This window comes from Prionailurus viverrinus, chromosome X (genome assembly GCF_022837055.1).
Source record: "Prionailurus viverrinus isolate Anna chromosome X, UM_Priviv_1.0, whole genome shotgun sequence".
NCBI lineage: Eukaryota > Metazoa > Chordata > Mammalia > Carnivora > Felidae > Prionailurus > Prionailurus viverrinus.
The window spans coordinates 91,617,454-91,644,458 of NC_062579.1; the positions used below are offsets into that span (position 1 = coordinate 91,617,454).

At 46.6% G+C, this 27,005-nt stretch overlaps 1 long non-coding RNA gene across 2 annotated transcripts in view; it reads left to right on the forward strand.

Annotated features, from left to right (window-relative positions):
- LOC125157269 (uncharacterized) overlaps positions 1 to 12,675 on the forward strand; it is a 68,208-nt gene extending 55,533 nt beyond the window's left edge. For both annotated transcript variants that reach the window (XR_007148937.1, XR_007148938.1), the window contains exon 4: positions 3,025 to 12,675. This is a non-coding gene — a long non-coding RNA (uncharacterized LOC125157269). The remainder of the gene's footprint in view (positions 1 to 3,024) is intronic.
- Positions 12,676 to 27,005: the final 14,330 nt, after the last annotated feature.

Here is a 27,005-nt window from a genome sequence, read left to right on the forward strand (position 1 = left end):
GTTTTTTTAAATGTTGACAAACACTGTCTCAAACCAACAAACTTAAATTAGCTTAAACACAATACATTTTACTTGGGTCCACTTAAGACCGTTTGCTCCCCATGGTTAATTTTTACCTGGACCAGTTGGTAGGGTAATCTGAAGTTGGTGATCTTGGCTCCAGGACATCTAGGGGGGCAGGGGGAGCTGATGGTGTCTGACGCATTGAGGAGCCAGTTGTGCAGGCCGCCCCCCAGGTGGTGCAGAAACAGGAGGGGGGAAGAGAAGGCAGAAGAGGCGAGGTGCCAGCAGAAGGCAGAGAAAGAGAATTCCCAGCTTTAAATCTTGTCCGCTCAGACAGAGCAGCAGACTCCAGGTTTCTTTTGTTTTGTTTTGTTCTCCGCTAGTGGAATTAGGCAGTCCATGTCGGTTCGGAAAAGTCAGGGAATTTCCCCGAAACAAGGGGAGTTTCGCAGCTGCTTGGGAATGTTCCTTAAAGTCCCCGTTCTGAGGTAGACCAACCAGAGACAGTTGGCTCTAATTATCGTAGTCATTGACCCAGGAAACGAACGAGAGACAAGTCCCCGCACACAGTCACATGGCAACATCCCACCGCCTCCAACCTGCCACCCAGTGCCCAGCGCCTTAGAGTTGCAGCGTCGTTCCTCGTCCCTTGTAGAACTACCAGGGCAACTCGGAGGTGATCAGGCTCCCCTTCTGCCTCTTAGGGGCAGGTCTGCCAAAACGAACCCGGGTTCTTACCAGCCTGACGGGTGGCGCTCCTTAAGCTGGTTCCTGGGCCTCACGGGTTCCGTTGGCGCACATGGGGTCCTCGCCCCAGCGAGGCACCTCTCCCGGCACTCTGAGGTTCGTATCCCGGTGGCGAAGGAGGTGGAAACGCACCAGCTCCGAATCCCGGGTGAGCCCCCAAGTAATAGAGCAGGATTCTCTCACAGAGAATCATGACCCCGAGGCTTTTCTTTCCAGGAAGCAACTTTATTCGTGCCGGCACCACTCAGGTTGGTACCCGAAGAACTGGGCCCCGAACACCACATGGCATAGTTTTATATATATGTTTTACTTCTTTGTCTTCCATATATGGTAACACACAAACATGCAGTCTGATTAAGTGATCTCATGTTACAAGGTCATGAGCGATAGTGTCACGTATGCACATAGCCAGGTTGCCGTGAGGTTTTTTTCTTTCCTTAGGGAAGGGACGCTACCACAACACAAAAAGCACATTCAACAAAGCAGGTATAAACAAGGGGGACTACATCAAACTAAAAAGCTTCTGCACAGTGAAGGGAACCATCAACAGAATGAAAAGGAGAAAATATTTGCAAACCATATATCTGATAAGAGGTTAACGTCTAAAATATGTAAGGAACTTACATAATTCAATAGTGAACAAACCAGTAACTGGTTAAAAATTGGGCCAGGGCGCCAGAGTGGCTCAGTCGGCGTCCGACTCTTGATTTTGGCTCAGGTCGTGATCTCACGGTTTGTGAGTTCAAGCCCCATGTTGGGGGCTCTGTGCTGACAGGACAGAGCCCACTTGGGATTCTCTGTCTCCCTCTCTCTCTCTCTGCCCCTTCCCCACTTGTGGTCTCACTCTCTCTCTCAAAAAAAAAAAAAAAAAAAGAAGAAGAAGAAGAAGAAGACCTGGATAGACAGTTTCCCGGAGAACAGGTGCATGAACAGGTTCTCAACATCACTCATCATCAAGGAAATGCAAATCGAAACCACAATGAGATACCACCTTCTAGGGGAGCAAAATTTGCCACCCCAAAATGTGTCTTGTCTCTCTGGCATGAGGATTAATTTAGGCTGATTAGTTTTAAGGAACAGAAGACCCAGGAGCTTTTTCTTTTTACCTCTTTTTGAACTGCCTAAAAGAATTTAGATAGAGGACTTCGTCCAAGAAAAGAGCTATACCATCCCTATAATTACAGTGTAATGCAAAGTCGGTGTGGTAGATAGGGAGAGACCTAGCAAAGTGTTTGTTAAAATTCCTCTGTGCTTCCTGTTGTGTCTTTATGGCTCAGGAAACATTTGTTTCCCATTTATTTTTTTCCATTTTCCCGTGAATGGCTTTCCTTCCCTTAGAAGTCTCAGACCCCTACCCCTTTCTCCTTTGTTCAGGATGACGTACGTACGTCATTTTGCCCATCTTTGGAATCTCTTATGTTTATGTGGATTCCCCGTAGGTATATAATTAAACTCGGTTTTCTCCGATTGCTCTATCTTGTGTCATTTTGATTATTCGGCCAACCAGCCAAAAGAACTCAGAGGTGAAGGGGGAAATTTCCCTTTCTCCAACAACCTCACACCTGTGGGGATGGCTATTATCAAATAGACGAGAGAGAACAGGCGGTGAGGATGTGGAGAAAAGGGCCCCCTCGTGCACTGTGGGTGGGAATGTCAATTGGTGCAGCCCCTGTGGAAAACAGTATGGAGGTTCCCCCCAAAATCAGAAATTGAACTACTATATGATCTAACAATCCCACTTCTGGGTATATATCTGAAGGAAATGGAATCAGTATTTGGAAGAGATATCTGCACTCTGTGTTCATTTCAGCATTATTCACAGTAGTCAGAACATGGAAATAACCTAAGCATCTGTAGATGGATGAATAGATAAAGAGAATTCATCCATCTACAGACGTCTGACATATATATATATGTACATATATATATGTAACGTGAGAGAGATGTATAATGTGAGATATATATATCTGCTGTCATCTGTGACAACATGGGTAAAACTGGAGGACATTATGCTATGTGAAATAAGCCAGACAGAGAAAGACAAATACTATATGATCTCATTCATATGTAGAATGTAAAAAAATTAAGTCAAACTCACAGAAACAGTTGAATGGTGGTTGCCGGGGGCGGGGGGGGGGGGGCGGGGAATCAGGGGATGTTGGTCAAAAGATAAAGAAGTTCTGGGGATGTAAGGTTTGGTGTGGTGACTGCAGTTAATAATACTGTATTGTATACTTGACATTCGCTAAGAGAGTATAATTTTCTTTTTTTCAGGTTTCAGATATTTAGCGATTCTGTGCATTTAGAGGGGACATATTTCCTGGATAAGTGGCAAATTGTGCAGATGTCTTCTGGAAGACCTTCGTTGTAAGCAGCTTTATGGTGAAACATTTCATTTCGAAGTCTGCACCTTCTTCCTTCAGCTTGCCGTGATCTACGTTCACAGAATAGAACCTGTATTGATTATTGCGACCCAGTTTGCTCCAGGTTTCTGGGTTGAATAAATATCAGGCGCCAGACCTACAGCGCTGCCCCAGTACCTCTAGCTCCACTAAATACGAAGAGAGGGATCAGGCTTGGCTGCTTCTCGGAACATCTTGGAAGATCTGGCGGAACGTGGTGGTGGCAGACGCCTAGGGTCTGGAAGGAGGGAAGAACGAATCTGCAAGGCGCAGGTGCCCAGAGAATAGATCTGAAGCCTTCTTGCTACACACGGGAAAGGTAACTGTGTGAGGTGACGGATGCGTTCAAATTAACTTAATTGTGGTCATCGTTTCACAGTGTCTACGTATATCAAATCGTATTGCACACTTTAAGTATATTCAATATTATTTGTCCATTATAATTAAAGCTGGGAAAAATTAAAAATAGTGTCAGATCCATCCATTGATGGTTCTGTTGAGCTGAACTATCTCTTTACTGCTTGTCTGCCTACTGGATCTGTCGGCTACTAATAGAGGGAGTGTTGAAATCCCTCACATTAATAGTGGATTATCTATTTCTGCATTTTTATCAGTTTTTGCCTCTTGTATTTTGACGCTTTGTTGTAAAGTGCGTATATTTCAGAGATTATTGTGTCTTCTTGGAGAATCGACTCCCTTGTTATGTAATACCCTCTTTACCCCTGCTAAGTTTCTTGTTCCAGTGCCTTTTTTTGTCTGAAATTCACGTAGCTACTCCAGCTTTCTTTTGACTCGTGCCGGCTCGGTTCACCTTTCCCTACTCTTTTACTTTTAATGCATATGTGTTTTTATATTTAAATTGGGTTTCTTGTGGACAGCATATAGCCGGGTCTTGTTTTGCATCTCCCCTTACGGTCTCTTCTTGCAATTGGCGTATCTAGACCACTCCCTTTTGAAGTGATTACTGACACAGTTGGATTTACATCCACCATGTTCGTGAAAATTTTGTACCTGCTGCACTTATTCTTTGTGTTCTTTCTAATCTTCCTGTTTCTGCCCTCTCTTTTAATTGAGCATTTTTTATTGTTCCATTTTCTCTTCTCGCTCAGCGTATCAGTTATATTTCTCTTTAACTTCTTGGTGGTTTCCCTAGACCTGGACTGCGCCACGTAAGTCTCCAACCAGTCCAGGTCCGCCTTCAGATGACACTGCAGCGTGGGCGTAACGGACTTCGCAGCCTCTCACCCCATCCCTTACTAACACTGCTACGTTTATTGCACTAACCTACCTGCTATCACCGCGCAGTATGTTGTGGCCGGTATTCCTTTGAACAGTCGTCCATTAGATTAAGTAAGACTAAGAAAAATAAAATACGCGATTTTGATCTTCACGTGTTCCTTCTGTGACCCCTTTCCTTTCGTTTATGTAGATCCAAATTTCTGACCAACGCCATGTTCCTTCTCTCTGAAGAGCAGCTTTTAACGCTTACCCACAACGACAGTTCTCTCAGTTCCGTTAGCCTGAACGTTATGGACTGAATTGTGTTCCCCTCCAAAGTTGATATGTTGAAGCCGTGACTCCCAGCATGACTGTATTTGGAGACAGGGCCTTTAGAGAGGTGATGAATGTCCACCGTGGTGATAAGGGTGGAGCCCGGCTGCGGTATGACTGGCGTCCTCGTAAGAAAAGGAAGAGACGCCAGGGATGGGCACTTACACAGAGGTAAGGCCATGTGAGAAGACAGCCATCTCCAAGCCAAGTGGAGAGGCCTCCGAAAAGGCAGCACTGATCTTTGCACCTTGATCAAAGCACCTTGATCTTTGACTTTCAGGCTCCAGAACTGAGAGAAAATAATTTTGTTGTTTAAGCCCCCAGTTTGTGGTATTTTGTTTTGGCGGCCCTAGCAGACTACTACACCAACAAAGTCTTTATTTTCCCTTACTTCTGAAGGATGGTTTTTCTGGATATAGACTCCTTGGTTGGTGGGGGTTTTTTTTTTCCAACCCTTTAAATATTTCATGCTACCCTCCTTGCTTGCATGATTTTTGAAGCAAGTCCGATAGAATTCTTACCTTTGTTCCCCTCTAGGTAAGATGTTTTTCTCCTCTGACTTTTTAAAAGACTTTTCCTTGGCTTTATGCAATTTGAATATGATCTGCCTAGGTGTGTGAGTGCGCGCGTGCCTGTCTGTGTACGTGTGTGTATTGGCATTTATTCTGTTTGGCGTTCTATGAGATTCCTCGATTTGTGCTGTGGTTTCCGTCACGGATTTTAGAAAAATCCCAGCCATTATTATGTCAAATAGTTGCTTTTTCTCTTTCTTCTGCTTTTGACAGTCTCCTTATACGTGTGCTGTATTTTGGTGATTGCCTCACAGTTAATAGATAGTCTGTCCCAATTTTTATTATTTTTTCTCTTTACAACTCAGTTTGGGAAGTTTCTATTGACCTATCTTCAAGTGCTCGGATTCTATCCCCAGCCCTTTCCGATCACCTGACGCGTCCATCAGATGATGTAGACTATTTCTGTTATGGTGTTTTCTGTTTCCTGTATTTCCTTTATATTCTTTCTTAGGGTTTCTGTCTCTCCATTATTATATGTACACTATCTGTTCTTGCATGTTGTCCACTTTTTCCATTAAAGCCCGTAGCACATGAATCCTACTTCTTTAATTTCCCATCTGATGATTTCACAATCTCTGCCGTATCTGACTGAACCTGGTTCTGACACCCACTTTGTCCCTTCAGATCGTTTCTTCTTCCCTTGTGTCATGCCATGTAACTTTTGTTGTTGTTGAAAGCCAGTCATGAATTATCAGGTGTTAGGGAGTGAATTGGCCGTTCATATGAGAGTTATTTTTATCTGGCTAGGAGATCTGCTGTATTTACTCTTTTCTGTACCTGTAGTGTCAGAGGATTCAGTTACCACGAGTGTCTTTGTTTTTTGTCCCCCAGCATCTTTCGTTTCCCTAGACAACCCTTCTTAAGTAGAATCTGAGCCTTGGCGCTCTCTGAGCAGTAATCCACTGCTATTAGGCAGGAGCCCTGTTGATGTTTGCTCAGGTCTGGACTGAGAAGCATCCTGTAATCCTGGGATTAGGTCTCAGTCGTTCAGTGTACCTGTCCCCCTGGGCTGGGATCTTCTCCGGTGTTTCTCAGCTCTTTTCCCCCACCTTATGTGAAGAAGGAAGGCTATAGGGGGCCTGAAGTTTGGGGATTTCCCTCACCCCAAGTCCAGGGAGGCTTCTCCCTTGCTGGGTAGGCCTTTCTTGTGGAGAATGCTCTTGGCTTCTTTCAAAATGGTTACCTCTCACCTCTCCCTGGCCCAACAGGAGGCAATTTTGCTCTGATCGTTACCAAGAAAACCTGGTGAGGATTCTAGAGGCAAACACCATGATGGTGGAGGGAAGGGGTACCTTAGATGGCCCCCCTGCCAGGAGTTCTCTCAGGCCAGTCCATGCTCAGCACCACCCCCCCCCCCCCAGCAGGTCAGGGAAGCTGCCATGTAAGTTACTGCCTCGGGTTTGCTGAGTTGCATTCATGGTAACCTGTGGTTTCTAGAATCCCCAGCTCCTTCAGGTTTGGGGTGTGGTTTGTCCCATGAGCTCAGTTCTGTGACATATCCAGAAAGAGTCACTGGTTCTGTTTTCCTCGTTGTGAAGGTGGGTGATGAGTTGCAAGCACTTTACGTGTTCGAGTCGAGTCTTTCCTTTGCGTTTTAGACATTATTTCCTTAGCTCTACGGACATATCTGGTAAAAGTCTTTAGTAATCCCATGCCTGTGCTTCCTTAGGGATAGTTCTCTTGATTGCCCCCCGCCCCCCCCCACCACCATATATGGGCCATACGTTCTAGATTCTTCACGTGCCTCGTAAAATTTTACTGAAAACTGGACATTGTGAATATCATAATGTGGCAACTCTGGAAATCAGATTCCCCTCCTGGCAGGCTCCGTTGTTGCTGCCTGTTGTAGTTATCATTTATTTAGGACTTCTCTGAATTAATTCTGCAAAGACTATTTTTTGTATATGGCCACTGAAGGCTTAGCTTAGTTAGTGGTCGGCAAATGGTGGACAGAGATTTCCTTCAGTGCCTGGAATGCATCAATCTCCCGGTCATTTCTGAGAGACTCAGTGTGTGTGTGGCTTTCATCATTCAGTCAGGCAGTTTACAAGTCTGTAGTAACCTTCACCAGCCTCAAGGTCAGCCAGGGTTGGGAAGTTAGGGCTTCCTCACACTTTCTTGAGCATGCACAATGCCCTAAACGTGTACTTGGCCTTCTAGATTCCCAGGAATATGTCAGAACTTTTCGAAGCTCCTGTGGACTGTGGTGGCCCAACCGATTCTGTTAAGCTTTGTGGTTAGTCTGGTAAACTTCCCTCAAAGGTTACCTTTCTCCTTAGGCATCCCCAGCCCCAAACACTTTCCAGTGAATGTTTTTGGCCAGTGCCCTCAAGAAGAGATTTTTTCTTTTTTTAGCATTAGAGGAACTCCTAGTCAGTTCAAATAAAGACGAGTCTTTGGAGGAAGGTCTTCCAGTGATCCATTAGGTTAAATAATGAATATTTGGGGGGAATGAGGCTTTAAAAGAAGACCACTCTGCTCCTTCCTATACTGAAAGGGAGTACACATAATCCTGTAGACTATGGATTATAATGGACCTGGGGGGTAGGAAGAATGGGGAGTAATTGCTAACAAGTTGGATTTCTTCTGAGCATGAAGAAACATTCTGAAATTAGCGTTGATGAGTGGCACAGCCTTGTGAATATACTAAAAACCACTGAATTATGCACTTTAAGATGATGTGTGAAATATGTCAATATAAACAAGAATTGAAGTTCTGATACATGGGTGAACCTTGGAAATATGATGCTAAGGGAAAGAAGCCACACAGAATAGGCCTTATAGTTTATGATCCCATTTGTTAGGAATGTCCAGAATATTGAAATCCATAGACAGAAAGTAGATGAGTGGTTGCCAGTGGCTGGGGAAAGGGGAAGTGGTGAGTGATTGCTAATGGGTATGAAGTTTCTTTTCGGGGTGAGGAAAATGTTCTGGAATCAGATAGTGAGGATTGAGGCACCAATTTGCAGATACAGTATACTAAAAACCACTGAATTGTACATTTTAACAGGGTGAACATCGTGGTATATGAATTATATCAAGTAAAAAATGTTGTGTTAAAGGAAAATGTAATGCCATAGAGAGCATAAATGCGTTCATGTATTCAAAAAATATTTATGGAGTATGTACTGCTTATCTGACCTGTCTAGGGACCAGGGACCAGGAATTGAACAAAAGTCCTTCCCCTCATGGCCTGGCAGGTGCAGTCTGAAGAGTGCGTGACTCTTCATCTCGGGGTCGTGAGTTCGAGCCCTGCACTGGGTGTAGAGATGAGTTAAAAATAAATCAGTAAATAAACTTAAAAAAAGTCTTTCCCCTCCTGGACAGTATATTCTGGTATTAGAAGAAAAGCAGTAAGATAAATAGCTAAGAACTAGGGTCTCGGGCAGTGCAAAGGGACAAATAAAGCAGGGAAGGAAGAGTGGCGTCATTAGATTTTAGACCACCTGAATAAGCAGATGGCATTTTAGCAAAGATCCGAAGGGTGGTCAAAAGGCGAGCCATGAGAATATCTCAGGGAAGGGCCTTCCAGGCAGAGGGAGCAGCACGTGCAAAGGCCCTGATGCTCAGCTGGGCGCGACAGTCGAGGAACAGCAGGGGGAGGAGTGTGGCTGGAGTGAAGAAGGTAAAAAGGGAGAAGGTAGGTGGAGTCGAAGCCATAACAGTGGCGAAGGGGAAGGGCTCAGACTGCATTGGTTCTTGCAGGCCACTGTCAGGAATTAACCTTCATCTTGCGCTCAGAGTGACCAGTGGGCTTTCCAGGGTCAGAAATTCCCATCTGTCCCTTTCAGATGATATAGGAAGTTCCTTTTTTGGAACAGGCTCTCCCTCCTTAGGCCACTAAGCCCCACAGCAAGTGCCAGCGTGAACACTATGTTTAACAGAGTATCAGAGATTTCTCGGGACATGTACAGTTATGAGATAATGCAGACACTGGAAAACAGGATCGTGCTTTTCACCATCAAAGACTGTCACAGTCTGATTGTGGAAGTCAGATGGGGCGCAGTGTTCACTTATTCTAGCCGTTGATATCATCTCCTAGGGTCTCTGTACTCGAAGCTTTTGATAAAGCCAGAGGCTGTTTGCATCTTGCCGGTTGACCGAGCTGACATGCTCAGCTTCCTGACGCGAGCTCCCCGGTTTGCCTCTGGCCCGGTTGCACTTTGTGCATTTACTTTGTGCTATCCACTTCGTCTCTCCGCGGGCTGTGAATTTCCCCCTGGGGGTGAAGAAAGGGTTCTGGAAATAGTGAGGATTGATGCACAAATTTGCAAATCGACTAGAAACCCCTGCATCGTACATCGTAACAGGGTGAAACATCATGGTATGTGCATTGTACCTCAATAAGAATGTTATTTTTAAAAAGACAGAATAATGCCATGGAGAGCATAAATCCGTTCATATATTTTAAAAATGCCTGTGGAGCATTTACCGTTTACCTGCCATTTATTTCTAGGGACTGGGGACTGAGAACGGAACGAAAATGCTTTCCCCGGTAGGCCATATATTCTGGTATTAGAAGAAAAGCAGGGAGGTCGCTTTTCTTAACAATATCTCCGATCGCTTCTGTGAGTGACTCTGAAGCACACTCAGGAGTCTCCAATAATTTGTTCTCTGGTTTCCTGATGGTGCTTCACGTATGATCTAGTCCGTTGTTCCTGCTCATGAGGGTCCCAAAAGGCAACAAGTGAACTTCCCTCAAAGCAGACCAACGCGGTGATGCTTTGTTCAGAATTGCCAAAACCTGGAAGGAACCAAGATGTCCTTCAGCAGGTGAACGGGTGAATAAGCTGTGGTACGGCCAGACGGTGAAATATTATTTAGCATCAAAAAGAAACGAGCTACCAAACCATGAGAAGACATGGACGAACCTTAAATGCATTATCACTGAGTGAAAAGGCCAGTCTGAAAAGGCTCCGTGCTGTAGGATTTCCAGCTATAGGACATTCTGGAAAAGGCCAGACCGTGGAGACGGGAAAAAGATCAGTGGTGGCCAAGGGTCGCGGGTCAGGGGAGGAGGAGTAGCCGGAGCATTGGATTTTTCGGGCAGTGCAGCGACCCTGTGTGACACCTCGATGATGGCTGCGTGTCGCTGTACATTGGTTCAAATCCATAGAATGTACAGCATTAAGAGCCGCCTGGTTGATTCTCCAGACTCGTGTGGAGTCTTCTCCTCACTCCCGCTATCCAGCCACATGGCCTCTTCTAGAAAATATGAACCCTCCCCACCTCAGGATCTTTGCCCAAAGCCTCGCTCCTGGCGTATTTCATACTTATTCTTCAGGATAGGCTTTCATGTCCCTCCCTCGGAGTGGCCTTTCTTGACCTCACAAACCTAAATCTGAATCTATTATATTCTCTCTCCTTGTGCCGTGTTCCTTACATGGACACACTTACCACCCTCTGTGGATTTATTAGTTTACTGTCCGCATCCCCAGTTGGGTGGCAGATTTCATGAGTGTAAGGAAGGCACCTGCCGTGTTCGCTGATGTATTCCCAGCACGTAGCCCGGGGCCCGACGGGAGGAGGTGCTCAGTTGACCTGTCGAATGCGGGAGTAAATGAGTGGGCTCTGTGAGGTTGATGTTATTAGCTCAGAGTACTTCAGCTGCCACACAGCTAGCAAGGGGACAGAAATGGAGGAGACCTCAGAATTACAGTTCCTAGGTGAATATACCATCTAGGAAAGTATTTGCTAAGGGGATGGAAAGTAGGGGTGGGGGGTGGGGGGTGGGGGGGGTGGAGGGGCGTGGAGCTGGCAGGTGAGAAGATTCCAGACCAGTGACTCTCAGGGAGATGGCCCCAGGCGTGTTGGGGGGTGGGGGGATGGGGTGAGAATGTGCAAGATGCATATTCAGTATTTTACATTTGTTGAAAAATACCTTCTGTTTTCATAAAACAGACCGCTGAAAGACTGTCCCTTCCCTGGCTGGGAAGGAAAATAGGAAATAGGGCGCCTTTTCCTCTAAGGGCAGATTTTTCAGTTTCCCAGAAGGAAGCAGGTTTACAAGGCCATGGGGAAACGGCTGTCCAAGGGCATTCTAGCACTTACCTAAGCAGAGTGGAGGGCAGGAGGGCAGGAGGGCACAGGCGATGTCGGGGCGCGGGCTGTGCCAGGACCCTGTTCGCACAGGGAGAGCAGGTCGGGGTGACAGCACCCCACAAGCTGCACGCTCCACCCCCATCTCACAGACCTCCAGGCTGCATGTGGCTTCGACTCCCCACGCCCCTCCAACCACAGCCCCCACCCCTCCATCCACACCCAACCGCAGCTCCGTTTCACCCCCCATCACCGCCATAGGCTTCGCATCGGCCCAGTCTTGCCTCATCCCACCGCCCAGACTAGTCTCGTCGCCCTCCTCTGCCAGGCGGCGGTGCCCGCGCTTGTCTGTGACACTAGCGTGCTGGCGTGTCCGTGAGGGACAGGCTCGCGGTTAACAGCCATGCGCACGGGGAGAAGCCAACGTTGTGTGCAGTAGGGCCGGCAGCTGGGGTTGTGCTCGGACGGTTGCTTTTGTTGTTCTTTGGCTTGGATTGGGGGCGGGGGGCTGCTATTTGGGCATGTAGTGGTTTTTCTGTGTGCATCTGTCTGTCAATGTATAGGTTCCAAATCGTTTTTCTGGGAAAAGACCCTTATTTTTCTAGAGTGATTTGACCCATTTTTGGTGAAATGCATTAACTTTCCCCTTTCGAAAGACTGATGGGGAGGGAATAATGGGAATGACTTCATATGCCAAAGAAAACAGATAAGGTGTGAAGAGACGTTTTATCAACATTTAAATCTCCACGTGCCGTTTTGGTTTTGTTTTTAAGAACTTCGCTAGGAATGAAATTGACTAAGTCAAAGAATGTTAGAGCTGGAAGAAACTTTTGAAACGAAACCAGCTTCTCATTATTATTTACGTAGAACAAGAGGCCCAGAGAGGGTGACTTGTCCAAAGTCACAGAGCACTTGAATGCCGTTGGGGCTGATTTCCAGCCTGGAGCTCAAGTGGGAAGCGCAGTATCTCTCAGTGAAAAGACAGTCGTGTGATTTTTAAAGATTTTATTCTATTTTTTATTGTATGGTTATTGTAAGAGAAGTTGGGAGAACTTAATGTTTTAATTTGCCTGGAGTTCCTACCACTTCAAAATGATCCTTGTATTTTTGCTGTATAATTTTCCAGACTTTCTAATGTATGTGTATCCTGGTAAAAAAAAAAAAAAAAGCGCCGTATTTATTAAAATTGGTTCACACTGTGCACACTTCTTTGCAATGTAATTCGTAACAGATGCATAACTATTGTATTAAATGGATGTACCTTCATTAACTTAATCAGTCCCTAAGATAGACATATAAGCTTTTTCAAATGTTAAGCTCTTATAAAAGATGCTGCATTAAAGATTCCTGTTTGTACATCTTTTGCTGAAGTGGCGTCTCCTTATTGATCGGTATGAATTTTTGTACGAATGTAGTGCCGTGGTGTATGTAGGCTGGGTGTGAACCCTGGCTCTGGAACTTACTACCGTGTGTCTTTACACAAATCACCACCTTTCTAGGCTCCAGTTGCTTCATCTTTAAGCGGAAGCCGTCATACTACTGATCGCCTGGAGGTGCTGGGAGGATTAAATGAGATAATACATGGAACATAATTCGTGCCTAGCACAGCAAGTCCTAAATCAGTATTAGCTAATATTATTGGCACCACAAGAAGATTAGTTCTTCAACATAACGCCAGAGTTTTCGATTCTTTCAAAGAGAGTAATCAGTTTCATAAGGAAGTTTTTAGGTGTAAAACTAAGGTAGCTAAATATTTCCTGCTTACAACTTAATGTGTCCAGAGGATAGATAAATTCTTTTTTTAATTTATTTTTGAGAGAGAGAGCGTGAGCAGGGGAGGGAGATACAAAATCCGAAGGAGCTGTCAGTACAGAGCCCGACACGGGGCTCGAACTCACGTACGGTGAGATCATGACCTGAGCCGAAGTTGGCCGCTTAACCGACTGAGCCACCCAGGCGCCCCAATAAATGATAAATTTAAGTGAACTGTGGGCTGTTGAGCTATTTGCCGTGTTCTGGTTATACAGCTTACTGCCGGTCAAAACAGAAAAGCATAGCTTTTCATTGAAGGTTCTTAAGTAGAAATCGGCCGTTTTGTGATAACCGAAGCCGCCGCTGATACCTCGTCCTCTGGAAAGTGCTCAAAGCACAGCTTACGCCATAAAAGCAGCAGGATTTCTAAGCTACCACCTGCAAAGCTTCCCAGTGCCTCAGAAAATTGGGTCAGGGGATGCCTGGGCGGCTCAGTTAGGCCTCCGTCTCTTGATTTCGGCTGGGGGCCAGGTCTCGAGGTTCAGGAGTTCCAGCCCCGAGGCCGGCTCTGCGCTGATAGTGCGGAGCCTGCTTGGATTCTCACTCTCCCTCCCTCTCTGCCCCTCCCCCGCTCATGCTGGCTCACTCTCTCTCTCAAAATAAATAAATAACAAACAAACGTAAAATAAATAAACGTAAAAAAGAACAAAAACTATTTTTGAAAAGTTGGGGCAGGTACCAGGAGGTGAAAGCGAAGTGAAGACATTCATCACGCTCTGAAGTCTGGCACAAGACCAGGTGCTGCTGCCACTCGCGCACAGCGGCACCGACCCTCCGGCACACCTTGTTGCCGTGGGACAGCAGTGGCCCCGGGCGACCTGAGCTGCCGCAAGATCTCCTCCGATGCCCCTGCTTCCTCGCCCGGTGTGCCCGGTGTGCGTGCAGCCCCGTGGCCAAGGGCGCCAGCTCCTTCCCCCCCGGCTGGAGGCAGGGAGGGGCAGACGTAGGTTCCGCAGTGTCTTCACAGCTTTGACTTTGTCCTCATGGGTTCAAGGGAATCCTTGCGGGTTCCAGTTTGCCCCTGGTACGGACTGACCCCCCTCCTGACTCCTTGACTCCAGGACCAAGCCGATGTTGGCTGAGTGCTCACCGTGGGCCTTATCTTTATTACTCTAAACTTCACAGGGGCGCCTGGGTGGCTCAGTCGGGTGAGCGTCCGACTTCGGCTCAGGTCATGATCTCAGGGTTCATGGCTTCACACCCCGCATGGGCCTTTGTGCTTCGGATCTTCTGCCCCTCTCTCTCTCTCTCTGCCCCTCCCCCGTTCTCTCTCTCCCTCTCTCTCAAAAATAAAACATTTTGAAAAAAACTTCACGACATGCAGGTGGGGGCAGGTTCCATTCTACAGATGCGGCGAGTGAGGCACACGGGGAGGCCAGCCAGCTTGCCCAAGGTCACACAGGGAGTCAACAGCGGGGCTGAGCAATCTGCCTCCATAATTTGCGGCTCTTTCCCTGGTGTGGGCTGACCTCCATCTCCAGACCATGCAAACCCACAGCGCGGTGGCTGGGCGGGACGTCCTGACGTGCCCCACGCTGCCTGGCCCACGCCCTTTTTACTCGGCAGCCAGGACAGGTTTATCGGCTGAAGGTCACAGGTACAACGAGGTGCAGGAGGGACCTTATTTTCACCAGAAAACATCCTGTCCCTCTTGCACACCACCGGAGGATAACCATCTCTCTCTCCTCTCACGGGCCTGCGTGAGTAAATAATTAGGAAGTGGCTGAAACAGTAAACAGAAAGCAGTGTGGTACGGTCATCCGTGAAGTTCCGCTGGAAATAATCCGAAAGTGTTCCTGCCGGTGATGTAAGTGGCTGCTCTTCTCAAAGACAAACTTCCAAAGAGCACATTAAAGATGCGAGCACATGGGGCGCCTGGGTGGCTCGGTCGGTTAAGCGTCCGACTTCGGCTCAGGCCATGATCTCACTGGTCCGTGAGTTCGAGCCCCGCGTCGGGATCTGTGATGACAGCTCGGAGCCTGGAGCCCGCTTCGGATTCTATGTCTCCCCCTGTCTCTGCCCCTCCCCTGTTCATGCTCTGTCTCTCTCTGTCTCAAAAATAAACGTTAAAAAAAAATTTAAAAAAAAAAAGATGCGAGCACAGGTACCTCCTCTCCCCCACAGCTACACTACAGTGTCAGTAAGAAGGAGAAATTTAGGGCACGCCCGGGGCGGGTTCAGTCTGTTAAACGTCTGACTCTTGATTTGGGCTCAGGTCATGATCTTGTGGTTCGTGAGATCAAGCCCCATGTCAAGCTCTAAGGCTGCCGGTCTGGAACCTGCTGGAGAGTGTCTCCCTCTCTCTCTCTCTCTCTCTCTCTCTCTGCCCCCTCCACCACTCTTGCTCTCAAAACAAAATGAGAATGAGAAATTTGAAGAATTTATAAATGGGATGAATTAATGACAAAAAATGATTAATGGATACCTCCAGGATAAAGGCACCTAAGAAGCTGTTTAATCAAATTCCCTTGTTCTCTCAAAGGCAGATTTGCTGACATGGCGGGCTCAGCCTCTCTCTACCTGCCCTTATTTTTCTTCCAAGTGGCTAGTGGAAGAAGGGCCTCAAGTCCAATGAGCAGAGCCACTTCATTCATCAAGACACGGCACGGCTTGTCTATGAGTGAGGCAGCCCTAAATTTCTTTTTAAAAGGGGATGATGTGGGGTGCCTGGGTGGCTCAGTCGGTTAAGCGTCCGACTTCGGCTCAGGTCATGATCTCACAGTCTGTGAGTTTGAGCCCTGTGTCGGGCTCTGTGCAGACAGCTCAGAGCCTGGAGCCTGCTTCAGATTCTTGTTCCCCCCCCCCCCCCCGCCCCTCACATGCTCATGCTCTGTCTCTCTCTGTCTCAAAAATAAACATTAAAAAAAATAAATAAATAAAAGGGGATGATGATAATGGTGGCTGTGCAGGTAAAAACGGGATAAATCACTTACAGTTGTCAAGCACAGACCCACTGGTTAGAAGCTATTCTCAATATTCAGGATATTAACACGTCCCAGGGTACCTGTAAACACCTCATAAAGAACCATAAAGCCATCAATCTGGCCTGGCTCTTATCTCACGCCTTTCAGTGGGGAACAAGAATTCAGGAAGGTAGTTGGGGGGTAGGGGTGAGGGGGGGGGGTGGAATATAGAAACTCTCTGGTCTACAACACAGGCCCAGTAAAGGGCACACTTGCGCTGTTGGAGGGCGCCCTGCCGCCACGGGAGCGAAGCCCAGCAGAGGATGCGTGCTCTACAGCTGTGTCCAAAGTCAAAGGAAGAGCCCCTTGTACTGGAAGCGCTCTTGAATGCACTAGGCACTGGGCAGGGGGTGACACTTGCACTCTGACGTGGGTTTATTAAAACCCTGGAGTACTTGGGCTTTCTCAAGGGGTGTGTGGCGTTTCCTGCAGGGTGCATGGAGCACTCAGAGGGCTCTGCTTTCAGCGCGTTATTGCAAAACCCCAGAGCAAGCAAGCAGCCCCCCAGCTAATCGTTTCGTCTGAATCGCCAGCTCGGCTCGTGGACTCTGGGTGCGAAGGGAGCCGAACCAGAGAGTCCCGTCCATTAACTACCGACTTCTCGGCGGGGAGAGGCGCGCTCAGAGCCCACGCGGCGAGGGCGACCACCGTCGCTTCCATGCTGGGGCTGCCAGGGGCCCCGCGCTTTCTCCAGCCCTCCCTCTGAGTCCCTCGCCCTGGAGGAGCTTAGGGCGACAGCCCCGCACCGACTTCGGTGCAGCGACAGCCCGGCGGTGAGACGTTCTCGCCACACTTCTCCCAGGGCTCTGGGGGCTGGTGGGACGTTTCGTGCCCCGCCCCCAGCCCCGCCCCCGCCCCGCCTCCGGCTGGCTGGCACCGCCCAGCAAGGCCCCTGCCCCAGGGTAATGCCCCGGGTAAGCGGCGAGTTAAAGCCCTCGGGCACGCCCCCTCCCGCAGCAGGCTTCCGGCAAGCGCTCCGCCTACCTCTTGGCCACGCCCCAGCCCCGTGTGCTCCCCGGCAGGTCCCGCCCACCACAGCTGGGATGCCGGGTCTCACGAGCTGGACTCGGGCGAGACCGGGAAGAGCCACGGGGTGAGAGCCTGGGCCGAGACAGGTGCTTTGGCTAACCTCAGACCTTAACATCTTCCCCTGGGAGAGGCGAGTTACGGGACGCCGCCGCTGCGCTCCGGTCGCGGCCCTTCCCGGCCCTCTACCCTCTCTGCCTTGCCCCCTTTCCAGATAGGAAGTCTTGTATCTCAGTGAAGGTAGAGGGAGAAGAGGAGGAAATGTGGTCCAAAGTGGGCCAGGGTGGAGGCGGGGTGGGAAGAACGAGGAGGCAGCGGCGGCCCGGAGCCCAGGAAGCAGCAGCTGGGCTGTCCTCCTGAGGTCCCTGAGGAGCAGCAGCAGCCCGGGGACAGGCAGCAGCGCCCCTGCCACACCACGTTCCTGGCCACACCCCCTCCCTGGCAGCTTTTACACCGCACGGAATACTCGCACGCGTCCCTTCCGTATACAGCGTGCTTCTGGAGATGCCTGGTTCTCCAGGGGCTCGGTTGCCTCTGGATAGCTTCCGGAGACCCCCCCTCCACCTTCTTCAGGGCCAAAAGCCATCTAGCGGGCCCAAGGCCACCCCGGCCCCCATCCCAAGACTCCGGGGTGGGAGCCGACTACTGGGCATCAAGGTGAATATTTTCATGCAGTATTTAAATCCAAGTAGGGAAACATTGGCAGGAAGCCAGTTTTAAATAATGTTTTAGTAGAGCTGTGGACGATGCACGGTGGAGCAGGTACAGGATCAGGTCCTACCTATATTTAAATTTTGATAATTTTGGGGCACCTGGGTGACTCAGTCGGTTAAGCCTCAGACTTCAGCTCAGGTCATGGTCTCATGGGGCGGGTGCCAGCGGAGCCCCACGTGGGTCTCTGTGCTGACAGCTTAGCCTGGAGACTGCTTCGGATTTTGTGTCTCCCTCTCTCTCTGCCCTTCCCTGGCTCACGCTCTCTCTCGGCCTCTCAAAAGTAAATAAATAAATTTTGATAATGTTTAAGTCATGAGTTATTTTTGCAATAACTTGTTCATGTTAAATACTGCATTAAAACATGTATGTTGATTGCGGATTTACTTGGCCCCACATTAAATTTTGCATGGGACCCAAAACTGTCCCCTAAAGCCAGCCTCAAACTGGGTATTACAGAAAAGTGTCCTGGGGTAGGGGGAGGGGTATGAAGGGGATAGAAATTTTAAAACAAGCATGAAATAACATCCGTATATTTAATCCACATCTCTGAAGACCAAAACACTGGTGATTTTCTCCTCTCAGAAAGGAGCTTGCAATAAGCATGGGTGTGAATGAAGCCAGGGTGCAGGTGAGTCCATCTGAAAAAAGCACTCGGGCCAGACAGCCATTCTAAAACGTGCTTCGGGGCTTTTTCCTGGACATTCTCATGTTGGTTTCTATTGCTTTTTTCCATTACTGAAATATAAGTTTTGAATTTGGGGACTTTAAGGGATAGAAAATGGGATAAATTCCAGTTTATGGAAACTGCCCATTACCAGTGGAAACGTGAGTTCCTAGAGGAAAAAAAAAAAGATTTTTCCCACACCTGTACTATACACGCACGTATTTTTCTTTTTTGCAACAAAGCTCAATTCCTAACAGCAATCCTTTGGGATGGATGGTAACCCTCCATAAAGGAATATTTCTGTCTCCTGTGTAGTCATGTTGGGACTCCATCTGCCCCGGAAGTATTTACATTAATGCACTGAGGAGCTGGGTTAGAAGAGTTCAATTGTACTCAATTCTTTAAAATGCTTAAAACCAAGCAGAACCTCTGAACTAAAAGGAGTAATTTTTGTAAGTATGTTGGCACTGGTGCAAGGGAGTAATTTGTTCACAGAATGCAGGCCAGGAGTGCCTAATGTCTGCTTAGTTATGTTGAAACTGAAGGAGGAAGAGAGCTTCAAGTCCAAGTCCTCCTATTGTTGCTTTTAAGCATTCAGTAAAGCAATGTAGGAAGTGGCATCCCTAAATTTGTCTAAAACAAAACAAGGAACTACGAATGAGCGTCCACTGACCTAAAAAGGGTGCAAATGGCAGTTCTGATCTACACATTGCAGATACCACACAAGTTCGATGTTATGAAACTACCAAAGGCAGAAGTGAATATTCTCTTAAAGAATTTCTAACATCTAAGGATTTTTTTCCCCTTTTGGCAGTACAATTATGAACAAGTGGGTTTTGTGGAATTTGCTGGGGGGTGGGGCAGATCTGTACCTGTGTTAATTTGAAACACTTTTTCATTTTCCCAAGCGGTGATGACTTGTAGGTCACGGGATCAAAAAGCAACTACTTGAGATGATAGAAAACCGGAAGTTGTATCACAGAAGTATTGGTAGGGGAACACCAGGAGGAGCTTATCGCCGGCTTTTCTGCAGAGCGTGTGTGAGTGCACTGTTGGAAACAGGCTGTAGAACTAGTGATGGGGTGTCTGAAAAGCAGCTCAACAAAGCAGGCCACGTGAGGCCACAGCTGGCCTCACGAGTCTGGCCAGGGCTTGGGAGGCCAGGCCTCTCTGCTTTCTCAAACAGGCAAAGCAAACTCAGAGAAAACGAAAAAAGTTGCTGACTTGCTTTCACTGGGTTTACATACTGGTCTCTTAATGGAGTTCTGAAAGAAGAGCCACAAGAAAAAGGGAAGAAAATGTTCTCATCTACTTTCAAACTCTTAATGTGTGCTTTTCCCTTTCTCTTTTGCAAATGTAAGAGACTCGTTTTACGAACCAGTACTGGGAATAGAGACCCAATAAATTGGCCCAGATGACAGCCCGCTGTGGGCTCTGGCTGTTTATGGCTTTGACCACTGGTACATTTGAATCTCCCCCAAATGAGCTCTATTACACTGGCCTTAAGATTATATATTCATGCGGAGGAAGGATCCTAGATCCTGAATCTGAGAGCACAAGTGAGGAGTCAGACGGGGAGAGGAGACCCACAGTGTCACAATTTATAGTTGGGAGACTTCCAAAAGGATTAAATACAATGTAAATTCCATTAACCAGGGTGCTGAAATGGACAGTGAGGTCAACTGACAGTTTTTAAAATTAATTTTATTGAGACATAACATATAACATTAGTTTCACGTGTACAACATAGTGATCTGTATACACTGCAAAATGATCACAGTTAAGTCTAGTTAACATCTGTCATCGGTTACAAAAATTTTTTTCTTGTGCTGACAGCTTGAAGGTCTACCCTCTTAGCAACTTTCAAATATGCAAAGTAGTATTATCTTTTTAATTATTATTTTACAGAGACAGAGAGTGCGAGTGGGGAAGAGGAGGAAAGAGTGAATCTTAAGCAGGCTCCATGCTCAGCATGAAGCCTGATATGAGGCTCAATCTCACGACCATGAGATGATGACTTGAGCCGAAACCAAGAGTCTGATGCTCAACCAACTGAGCCACCCAGGCACCCCGCAATGCATCGTTAATAACTATAGTCACCATGCTGTACATTACATCCCCATGACTTATTTTATAACCAAAAGTTTGTACCTTTTAACCCCCTTCACCCATTTCTCCCACCCCCTCCCCACCTCTGGCAAATGCCAGTCTGTTCTCTGAGTTTGGTTTCTTTTGTGTGTGTGTGTGTGTGTGTGTGTGTGTGTGTGTGTGTGTGTGTTAGCTTCCACGTGTAAGATCATACCATGTTTGTCTTTCTCTAATTTAGCACAATGTCCTTGAGGTCCATCCATGTTGTCGCAAATGGCAAGATTTCACTCTCTTTTATGGCTGGATAATACTCCATTGTGTGTGTGCGTGTACACACAGGACATTTTCTTGATCCATTCATCCACTGATGGACACTTAGGTTGTTTCCGTATCTTGGCTACTGTAAATAATTCTGCAGTGAACGTGGGGGTGCCACCCGTCGACCTGATTCTAAAATGCCTAACGCCACTCTCCTGCCATAGGAACTGGTGATGGGAACTGGGGTCTCCTTATGACGGAGAAGAGCCAGCAGGACCCAGGGTGCTCCACCACTCTGGGCAACACCACCTTCCACCCAGAATCCTAAAGCAGGGGCTAGAATCAGGTCAGTTGACGGGGTCCTGAACCCAGGAACGGTGAAGGGTGGGGGCAGGCTGGCACATGCAGAATTGATGATGGCATGCCGCTTTCCCTCCAAACTGCTGACAGGGCAGAAATGGAGCTGTAATGAATTTGAACTTAGTTCAGCTTAGCATTAAAGGCTAAAATACCGAGACAGTGTCCAGAACTTCAGCAAGTCTCATATTCCAGCTAGAGGAGCCACAAGCTTCCTTAGCCTCCTTACCAGACCACCTTTTTTTTAACGTTTATTTTTGAGAGAGAAGAGACAAAGAGAGAGAGAGAGAGAAAGAATCCGAAGCAGGCTCCAGGCTCTGAGCTGTCAGAACAGAGCCCGACATGGGGCTTGAACTCACGAACCGTGAGATCACGACCTGAGCTGAAGTCGAATGCTCAAGTGACTGAGCCACCCAGGCGCCCCCATCCCAGACCACCTTTTTAACTCTCATGAGGTTTCAGAGGATGACTCTTTAGTCGTCCTTAAAGAAACCTTCTAAACATTTAATGTGCACCTACTGATTAGCTACCTCAGACTGAAGATGGGCTTTACAAATAAGGGGCTTTTATTTGAGAGAGAGAGACAGACAGACAGACAGACAGACAACACATATCCCAAGCAGGCTCCACGCTCCACGCAGAACCTGACACAGGGCTCAATCTCATGACTATGAGGTCATGACCCGAGCTGAAATCAAGAGTCAGACGCGACTGAGCCGCCCAGGCGCCCCTCCCTCAGATGGACTTTCAAAAGGACCTGCTTTTTACCATGCTCAGCTCTGCCCATCAGCAGGTAGCTCTAACGAGGAGGGGGCAGAGCATCTGGATAGCTGATGGTCTGCTGTCAAGACGATAACACTGCTTTATGCTGTTAGCAGGCAAAGCATAACAGCAAGGACACCATGCAATTCACTAGTCTTGCATCCAAGACCTGGAAAATCATTAAAGAACATTTAAAGTGGGAGAATAAAAGCAAAGCAATGAGCCTAGACCAGAGCTGGGCACAAAGTTCATGCTCACAAAGAGTGAGCTGAACAGAGGGAGTGCAGTATTAGCTTTCTGAAGATATTTTAGCAATAATGAAATTTCTCCCATTGTGGTTTAAAATCTCAATAGCATATAGATTGGTATGTTGTGTTTTTCTATTAAGACAGTAATTTTTCAATATACTAAACCAATCCCTTTTTTCTCTCTGACTGAAGGTTTGGTTCAAGAATACAAGGGCCAAGTGCTGGCGACATCAGAGGGTTTTAATTCTCAGAAATATGTCCCCGTTGCCATGGGTCACCTTTCCGTCATAATCTTACATGCACCCTGTAATGCTGCTTTTCTTCTGGAGCCCAAATCGAGAGGGGTTCTTCTGGTGCCCCTGCAGCCCAGAACACCCACGGCTAATCTATTGGGTGAGATAATGGTATTGTGTTTAAGTAAGAAAATGATAAAAAAAAAATTATTTTAGAGACCAAGCATGCGAGCAGGGAAGAGGGGCAGAGGGAGAGGGAGAGAATCCCAAGCAGGCTCCACACTCAGCACAGAGCCCGATGCGAAGCTCAATCTCATGACCGTGAAATCATGACCCAAACTGAAATCAAAAGTTGGACACTCGGAAAAGGGTCGAGATGGTAGAGCAGCATGAAGTCCTCAGCTTCTCTCATCCCTGAAATGCAGCTAGATCAGCACCAAACCATTTTGCACACCTAGAAAATTGACCTGAGGATTAACCCAACAATCTGTATAACTTGAGCCACAGAACTCGGCAGGTACATGGCGCAGAGGTGAGCTGGGGGAGAGAGAAGCCCTGGAGGGTAAGGAGCTGTATTTGCAGAGAGAGGACAGAGAAAGGGGGGAGAGTACAGGAAAAGCACTCCCCACACAAGTAGCTGGAGAGAAAGAGAGTGGGAACACCCACAAGTGATGGAACTTTCAAGGGAGAATGGAGAAAGGAGAGAGTGTCAACACCACCAGGACTCTATAAACAGGGGAAAGCAGTGTCGGAAATTCCACAGCTCAATACCTGGTGGTGCTCTGGTGGGAAGGGCGAATCACCTTGCAGGCAGCGAGGTCTGAGGGGTCTGCAGGCTACACAGGGAGAGGCAATTCCCCTGCTGGGAGGACATTTGGTAGAGGCCCTATAGCCTCCCCACAGGCAAAGGTCCCAGCGGACCCCAGAGAACAGCCACGTTTGCTGGTACTGGAACAAAAATGCCAGGGGGCGGTGAAACCTGGCACTGGCTGTGTGTTGTGTTTTGCCATAATCTCTAAACCTCTGCTGTTTCTGGATCCCACGAACATTCCTTGGGGCAAGCCGGCACCCAGACACAATCGCTGAGCCTCTGCAACAACACAACCGCATGAACGTTCCCGGGGGGCAGCTGGCACCTGGCCACTGCATGACGAGACCCTCCCCCAGAGGGACGGAGTGGGTCCAAGTTGCAGGGCTCTCTGAGGTGAGGGGTCTGGAAACACAGCCCCATCTGAGATATAATTCAGGAGGGAAGTGCTGCCTGGCGGGCTGATGGCTTGGACAACATGGACAGTGTGGAAGTGGGGAGTGGACAGAAGCCGGAGACAAAAGAAGGGTGCTTGACTTCTGGTCAGTGAGAGCACAGATTTCTAATACCAGACCGGGGAGCTGGGTGATGCCATTTTCACCTCTCCTGCACATGCATATACACTGCACCACACCAATCCACCCCAGCAAGTTATGCGGTGCCACCTAGTGGAGAACGGAGCTATTACACCAAGCACCGCGCAACTGCGCCAACCAACCTCACCACACATCTCTCCTCCTGCTTAGTGTAGGAACTATAAAGTGCTTCATAGTTAGACTTCTAGGGAAATGGATGTAATTTCATTCGGATTTCATTCCGTTTGTTGGTCCATCTATTTTTTTCATTTCTTATTCTTTTCGCATTCTTGGGTACAGAAAGAGAAAAAAATTATTTTTATTTTCCATTAACATTTTTTTAATTTTTTTACTGTGTTGTTTATTTCTTGTAAATTTTTTTATTCTGTTTTACTTCATTTTATTCTATTTTATTGTATACATCTTTTTAAGGTTTAAACATTTTCTTTTTTTCTTTTCCTTTTTTTCCCTTTTTTCTCTATCAAGTTTCTTCCAACAAGACCAAAACACCTAGGATCTAGCTTCCTTTATTTGATTTTTTTGTGTCGTTTTAATTTTTAAATTTTAATATTCTATTTTATTAATTCTTTGTCCTTCTCCAAAATGACAAAACAAAGGAATTCACCCCAAAAGAAAGAACAGGAAGAAATGACAGCCAGGGCCTTAAGCGACACAGATATAAGCAAGATGTCTAAACTAGAATTTAGGATCATGATAATAAGAATACTAGCTGGGATTGAAAAAAGCATACAATCCCCTTCTGTGGAGATAAAAGAAGTAAAATCTAGTCAGAACAAAATGAACAATGCTATAACCGAGATGCAAATCTCAAATGGATGCCATGGCAGCAAGGATGGACGAAGCAGAGCAGTGACTCAGTGATATAGAAGACAAAATGATAGAGAATAATGAAACAGTAAAAGAGACGGAAACTAAGGCAAAAAAGCACAACACAAGAATTAGAAAACTCAGTGACTTATTGAAAAGGAATAACATCCAAATCATAAGAGTCCCAGAAGATGAAGAGAGAAAAAGGGGTAGAAAGTTTACGTGAGCAAATCACAGCGGAAAACTTTCCTAACCTGGGGAACATACAGACATCAAAAATCCAAGAAGCACAGAGAACTCCTATTAGATTCAACAAAAACCGGCCATCAACAAGACATATCATAGTCAAATGCACAAAATACACAGACAAGGATAGAGTTATGAAAGCATCAAAGGAAAAAAAGTCCTTAACCTATAAGGGAAGACAGATCAGGTTAACAGTAGACCTATCCACAGAAGCTTGGCAGGCCAGAAAGGAGTGACAGGATATATTCAACATGCTGAATCAGAAAAAATATGCAGCCAAGAGTAGTTTATCCAGCAAAGCTGTCATTCCAAATAGAAGAAAGGAGAAAGAGTTTCCCGAACAGAAAGTAAAGGAGTTCATGACTACTAAACCAGCCCTGCAAGAAATTTTAAGGGGGACTCTCAGAGGGGAGAAAAGACAGAGAAAAAAAGACCAAAGCAAAAAAAGACTAGAAAGGATCAGAGAACACCACCAGAAACTCCAACCCTACATGCAACATAATGGCAATGAATTCATATCTTTCAGGATTCCATCTAAATGTCAATTGACTAAACTCCAATAAAACACAAAGAGTAACAGAATGGATAAGAAAACAAGATCCATCTATATGATGCTTACAAGAGACTGATTTTTTTAATGTTTAGTTAATTTTGAAAGAGTGTGAGTGAGGGAGGGGCAGAGAGAGAGGGAGACACAGAATCTGAAGCAGGCTCCAGGCTCTGAGCTGTCAGCACACAGCCCCACACGGGGCTCGAATACACAGAAAGCAAGATCATGACCTAAGCTGAAGTTGGATGCCCTACCGACTGAGCCACCTAGGTGCCCCTACAAGAGATTCATTTTATTTTTTTTTTAATTTTTTTACATTTATTTTTGAGAGACGGAGTGACAGCATGAGCAGGGGAGGGAGCAGAGAGAGAGGGAGACACTGAATCCGAAGCAGGCTCTAGGCTCTGAGCTGTCCGCTCAGAGTCCAATGCAGGGCTCGAACCCACAAACCGTGAGATCATGACCTGAACCAAAGTCACTTAACCGACTGAGCCACCCAAGTGCTCCAACAGACTCATTTCAGACCTAAACACACCTTCAGACTTTAAGTAAGGGGACAGAGAAACATCTATCATGCTAATGGTCACCAAAAGAAAACCGGAGTAGCCATAGTTATATCAGACAATCCAGATTGTAAAATAAAGACCGTAACAAGAGATGAAGAAGGGCATTATATCATAATTAAAGGGTCTATCCACCAAGAGGATCTAACAATTGTAAACATTTATGCCTCCCATGTGGCAGAACCCAAATATATAAATCAATTAATCACAAATATAAAGAAACTCATTGATAATAATACCATAATGGTAGGGGACTTCAACACCCCACTTAGAGTAACAGACAGATCATCTAAGCAGAAAACCAACAAGAACACAATGGCTTTGAATAACACACTGGACCGGATGTACTTCACAGATACATTCTGAACATTTCATACTAAAGCAGCGGAATACACAAACTTCTCGAGTGCATATGGAACATTCTCCAAAATAGATCACACGCTAGGACACAAATCAGCCCTCAACAAGTACAAAAAGATTGAAATCATACTGTGAATATTTTCAGACCACAACGCTATGAAACTTGCAACCAAATGAAACTTGGTATCAACCACAAGAAAAAAATCTGGAAAGACAACGAATAAGGAGATTAAAGAACATCCTACTAAAGAATGAATGGGCTAACCAAGAAGTTAAAGAGGACATTAAAAAGTACATGGAAGCCAATGAAAATGAAACCACGACAGCCCCAAACCTCTGGGATGCAGCAAAGGCAGTCATAAGAGGGAAGTATATAGCAATCCAGGCCTTCCTAAAGAAGGAAAAAAAGTCTCAAACACACAACCTAACCTTACACCTAAGAGACCTGGAAAAAGAACAGCAAATACAACCCAAAACTAGCAGAAGACAGGAAATAATAAAAATTAGAGCAGAAATCAATTCTATTGAGAAAAAAAAAAACAGATCAATGAAACCAGGAACTGGTTCTTTGAAAGAATTAACAAAATTGATAAAACCCCTAGCTAGTTTGATCAAAAAGAAAAAGGAAAGGACTCA